Source organism: Salvelinus alpinus, chromosome 6 (genome assembly GCF_045679555.1).
Source record: "Salvelinus alpinus chromosome 6, SLU_Salpinus.1, whole genome shotgun sequence".
In the NCBI taxonomy this organism is placed as follows: domain Eukaryota; kingdom Metazoa; phylum Chordata; class Actinopteri; order Salmoniformes; family Salmonidae; genus Salvelinus; species Salvelinus alpinus.
In genome coordinates this window covers 47,079,535-47,085,534 of record NC_092091.1, presented here as the reverse complement: position 1 = coordinate 47,085,534, position 6,000 = coordinate 47,079,535, and the positions used below count along the sequence as shown (strand labels likewise).

General features: G+C 44.9%; 1 protein-coding gene across 4 annotated transcripts in view; it reads left to right on the top strand.

Moving 5' to 3' along the window:
• Window positions 1-1,051: 1,051 nt before the first annotated feature.
• LOC139577570 (serine/threonine-protein kinase Nek7) overlaps window positions 1,052-6,000 on the top strand; it is a 182,186-nt gene continuing 177,237 nt past the window's right edge. The window contains exon 1 of one of the 4 annotated variants that reach the window (XM_071404677.1): window positions 1,052-1,509. The gene's annotated coding sequence lies outside the window, so the exon portion shown is untranslated. The remainder of the gene's footprint in view (window positions 1,510-6,000) is intronic. The other 3 variants (XM_071404678.1, XM_071404675.1, XM_071404676.1) reach the window with 3 other exon arrangements.

Here is a 6,000-nt window from a genome sequence, read left to right as displayed (position 1 = left end):
CTGTATGTATGTGTGAATGGTGACAAAATATTACCCCAGCTGTAGGTCCATTTGAGTGTGTGTGGTCACTTAGGCCTGCATATCAACCAGTTCTGGGAACATTCAATATTTGGGCTGCTTGCTCTCAAAGTGCTGCTTGAATATCTTCAGGCTTGTGTCTATAAAAGGTCAAGTACAAAATGGAGGACCTTAGTCTGTGGCTTAGGTTGAATTCAAAGTTGACACAAATGATAAACTAAGCAATAAGTTGCAACAAACTACAACACATATGAAAGACTGTACCACACAGGCCAAGTTTCCCAAAAGCATCTTAAGGCTAAGTTCATTGTTGGAACCTTCGTATGAGCATCGTTAAATCTCTGAGCTGTTTCCCAAAACCATCATTACTAAAGTGGCACTTGAAAACCGTAGCAGGTATGACTAAATAAGGTTACATAACCTTGCCTACTTGCTATAACAATGATCTGCTGTACAGAGGGTAACAGAAAACAGATCAATGTCTTCCTGCAGTAAAGTTTGTACACTGTTGACTCAAGAGAAGATGCTAATCAGCCAATCTCTTAAACCTTTCAAAATGCCAGACCAAAATAATTCAGCTAACTAGGGTAGCTACAAGTCAAATAATACTTGAAGTCCCCACCCCTCACCCACAGGCACAAACAAACGTCAAAAACACCTAGCTTCACCAGCTACATTAGCTAGATAGTTAACTAGCAAGCTAGACTGTTGGTTTATAAAAGCCAAGGAAAGCAAATTTTTATAACTAATTTATCATACATTTAAATAGCTAGACATATAGACGGTGCGTATAATTTGTTGAACGTTCCAACAGAAATCTGTTCCAAAAACTTTGTAAATAACACGGTTGCCAACAAACAGTTGTATAGCGGCAGAATAAGATAGCGTGTAGGGAGTGGGCTATTCAATTACGTAAATACATGCAAATGTATTGATAAACATCAAAACGTCACGCCAGGGTAAGCCTACTCCGAACACAGATGTTATTTGAAGACGTTCTAAAATCCGCTATGGGAAAAATGAATGGGGAAAAAACGATTGGAACCATTTCCGTGTTTGACCGCTAGGTTTTATGGGTATTGTGATTTAAATTGCTGTACTCTATAGGCTACTACTTCTGATACCTGTACATCTGCCCTTAAAGATTACTGAAAATAAATATATATATTTTCGTTTCACGCCAGTGGAATTTGACAGTTTTCCCTCAATTCTTTGACGTTTACCCCGCCCCATCAATCCTGGGTTGTTTACAATACTGCCACAGGCCAGGAATTGTGAGCGGCTGACGGACTCTTTTGGAACATACTTCGTCAACTAGCTACTTTTACGATAGAGGTCGTCTCTGAAAAGTATTAGCGCACAGGGAAAGGTGCCACGCAAGAGCGGCCCGGCAACTCGACTGCAGCACGACCTTGGATTGGAAAAGTAAGCACCAAAGAAAACAACGCCATCGCCACCCGAAAATAACAGTAGCGAGGCTCCCACTTCCTGGTAAGAATGCAGAAGTTTGCTAGCTAGCTAACGTTAGTTAACAAACTTATCGAAATTGCGGGGTAATTTGCTAGCTAGCTAACGTTAGCTAGGTTCGAGTGTCCATACCATTGTCACATGTAAAACTTAACTAACGTTAGTTGGTTAACAAACTAAGCGAATTTACGGGGTAATTTGTAAATATTCCAAGGAAAGTTTAAGTAAACAAGACGAAAGCAATGCGACTTCACTTTTCATCGTACTTTAACTAACTCGCTAGCAATCCATCTGTTTTATAGGTTCTTGCACGTTACTAATAACGGTATGTACTGTCAACAGTTAGCTAGCTAGGTTGTCAGGTGTTGTATAGTGATAGCTAATGTGCTACCTAGCTCATATAACGTTTGTCGTCAGTTTAGTGAATGCCAATATTTTTGCTTTTCCAAACTTTTGCCAGCCTGCCCTGTGTTTCAGTTCTCGTGTCTTGTCTGATGTCCCAATGGAAATATGTGGTTATTTCAGAACAGTTATAATTCACAGACGGGTTGGCTGACAACGCCACGAAATGATGTGGCCGGAAGGTGTGCGTTGTTATGATTCTGAACGTTGTCATGTCTAGATGGGATCCAGCATTTGTCAAATTTACCAAAAAAGTGTAGCATTTTAGCTAATCCTAACCGTAACATAATTCCCCTAACCTGCCATGTTCATTCTTCTTATATGCTGCGTACGTTCTCCTAAACCTGCTACGAAAAGTAAATCATTACAAAAGCTTCTAGCCATGACCTCCTGCACTGGGAGCCACATTTTAAATGGAATACATCGATCAGGGTGGGAAAAAATCGAATTAAAACAATTTAAATGTGTTTTCGGAAGGGCTGTGGTCACCATTCATGTAATACATTTAAATGTATACATCAGATAGTATTGAGGAGCTATTTCATAGTTTTTTCATAGGGACATTATTTTCCTATTTCAATCCTATGCTTGGTGTGACTTTTATGGACAGAGCAGACCATCTGATATGCCCTTAAATATTATGATATGCAACCTGGAATAAAAATTTAAGAGGACCAGTGTTATATAGCGAAAAAAAAAATATTCTCACATCTGTGCAGTTTGCAAGCGATGTTGTTTGGCTACATTGTATTGTTGTTTCCTCTCCAGAGTGTACTGGTTGTAATGTATAATTATGCTTGACTGAGAACCACGGGTTTAGGGCTGTCCCCAACCCCCAAAAATGTTGGTCGAACGAAAGTGTTCTTTCAACTAGGAATCGGCCGATATTAGCTAAAAATTCCAACATCGGTATTGGCCCGATGTCTAGTTTAACGCCAATGTGCAAAACCGATGTCAAAGCTGACATGCATACCTATATAACGTAGATAGATTATGTAATGACGCCACAAAAAATATAGCGCTACAGGTGCAACACAGCATTCCTAACCTAGCCCACAATGTCTGCTGTGTGGATCGAGCAGTCAACAAGTCAAGCAGCCATTTGAAAGAGTAAGACAATTTCAGCGAGACAACTCAAGATAATGGAATTCATTGCCCTTGACAATCAACCGTTCTCTGTTGTGGAAACTTGCCTAGAAGGAGGGTAGGGGGAGGATTCTATCATCAAATGTATTTCTTAGTTAGGTTGGCTGTATCACAACCGGCTGTGATTGGTTGCAATTTCAGTTTAATCCACCAGAAAAGAAAAAACATAATTCGACAAAAAGTATTATTAATATGTATCACATCCGACTGTGATTGGGAGTCCCATAGGGCAGCGCACAATTGGCCCAGCGTTTCTCTCCCTCTAAAAACAGAAATAAATGTTTTGTGCCGTTACAAATATTATTTTGGCCTTTTATTCAGATTACAATTGCTCACTTTTGTTTTTTTGAAAATGAAATAACCTCCAAAATATCGTTCTATATTATGAAGTTGATGGCACAGTCATATAGCCCGGCACCTACATAATAAAGCTGAGTGACTCACTCATTCATGTCTTTGGATCAAAATAAATAAGTACCAACATTCTTTCTGATAGCCTTTAATAAATAAATGTTTTCATTATCCTGACCTGGACACCATGTACAGTATTATAATAGCATTCCCGATTGGCAAAATGCAAAATGCGTTGCTACAGATGCAGGTTTGATACCCGTGCCGGCCGCCACCGGGAGACCAATATGTAATTATTAGCGGTCACGTCATTTAAATAAATATTTTTCGATATACTGGAGGCCTACCGTAGGCGACATGAGTCTCACTAGTGTTGAGTAATGTGCTGTTAAAAGTGGTGTAGGTCTTATTTATTTAAAAAGCATATTGAAGTTAGAAGCAATAGGATTTGAAGCAATAGCCTACAACTATTTTACATTTACATTACATTTAAGTCATTTAGCAGACGCTCTTATCCAGAGCGACTTACAAATTGGTGCATTCACCTTATGACATCCAGTGGAACAACCACTTTACAATAGTGCATCTAAATCTTTTAAGGGGGGGGGGGGGGGGTCAGAAGGATTACTTTATCCTATCCTAGGTATTCCTTGAAGAGGTGGGGTTTCAGGTGTCTCCGGAAGGTGGTGATTGACTCCGCTGTCCTGGCGTCGTGAGGGAGTTTGTTCCACCATTGGGGTGCCAGAGCAGCGAACAGTTTTGACTGGGCTGAGCGGGAACTGTACTTCCTCAGTGGTAGGGAGGCGAGCAGGCCAGAGGTGGATGAACGCAGTGCCCTTGTTTGGGTGTAGGGCCTGATCAGAGCCTGAAGGTACTGAGGTGCCGTTCCCCTCACAGCTCCGTAGGCAAGCACCATGGTCTTGTAGCGGATGCGAGCTTCAACTGGAAGCCAGTGGAGAGAGCGGAGGAGCGGGGTGACGTGAGAGAACTTGGGAAGGTTGAACACCAGACGGGCTGCGGCGTTCTGGATGAGTTGTAGGGGTTTAATGGCACAGGCAGGGAGCCCAGCCAACAGCGAGTTGCAGTAATCCAGACGGGAGATGACAAGTGCCTGGATTAGGACCTGCGCCGCTTCCTGTGTGAGGCAGGGTCGTACTCTGCGGATGTTGTAGAGCATGAACCTACAGGAACGGGCCACCGCCTTGATGTTAGTTGAGAACGACAGGGTGTTGTCCAGGATCACGCCAAGGTTCTTAGCGCTCTGGGAGGAGGACACAATGGAGTTGTCAACCGTGATGGCGAGATCATGGAACGGGCAGTCCTTCCCCGGGAGGAAGAGCAGCTCCGTCTTGCCGAGGTTCAGCTTGAGGTGGTGGTCCGTCATCCACACTGATATGTCTGCCAGACATGCAGAGATGCGATTCGCCACCTGGTCATCAGAAGGGGGAAAGGAGAAGATTAATTGTGTGTCGTCTGCATAGCAATGATAGGAGAGACCATGTGAGGTTATGACAGAGCCAAGTGACTTGGTGTATAGCGAGAATAGGAGAGGGCCTAGAACAGAGCCCTGGGGGACACCAGTGGTGAGAGCACGTGGTGAGGAGACAGATTCTCGCCACGCCACCTGGTAGGAGCGACCTGTCAGGTAGGACGCAATCCAAGCGTGGGCCGCGCCGGAGATGCCCAACTCGGAGAGGGTGGAGAGGAGGATCTGATGGTTCACAGTATCGAAGGCAGCCGATAGGTCTAGGAGGATGAGAGCAGAGGAGAGAGAGTTAGCTTTAGCAGTGCGGAGCGCCTCCGTGATACAGAGAAGAGCAGTCTCAGTTGAATGACTAGTCTTGAAACCTGACTGATTTGGATCAAGAAGGTCATTCTGAGAGAGATAGCGGGAGAGCTGGCCAAGGACGGCACGTTCGAGAGTTTTGGAGAGAAAAGAAAGAAGGGATACTGGTCTGTAGTTGTTGACATCGGAGGGATCGAGTGTAGGTTTTTTCAGCAGGGGTGCAACTCTCGCTCTCTTGAAGACGGAAGGGACGTAGCCAGCGGTCAAGGATGAGTTGATGAGCGAGGTGAGGTAAGGGAGAAGGTCTCCGGAAATGGTCTGGAGAAGAGAGGAGGGGATAGGGTCAAGCGGGCAGGTTGTTGGGCGGCCGGCCGTCACAAGACGCGAGATTTCATCTGGAGAGAGAGGGGAGAAAGAGGTCAGAGCACAGGGTAGGGCAGTGTGAGCAGAACCAGCGGTGTCGTTTGACTTAGCAAACGAGGATCGGATGTCGTCGACCTTCTTTTCAAAATGGTTGACGAAGTCATCTGCAGAGAGGGAGGAGGGGGGAGGAGGGGGAGGAGGATTCAGGAGGGAGGAGAAGGTGGCAAAGAGCTTCCTAGGGTTAGAGGCAGATGCTTGGAATTTAGAGTGGTAGAAAGTGGCTTTAGCAGCAGAGACAGAAGAGGAAAATGTAGAGAGGAGGGAGTGAAAGGATGCCAGGTCCGCAGGGAGGCGAGTTTTCCTCCATTTCCGCTCGGCTGCCCGGAGCCCTGTTCTGTGAGCTCGCAATGAGTCGTCGAGCCACGGAGCAGGAGGGGAGGACCGAGCCGGCCTGGAGGATAGGGGAC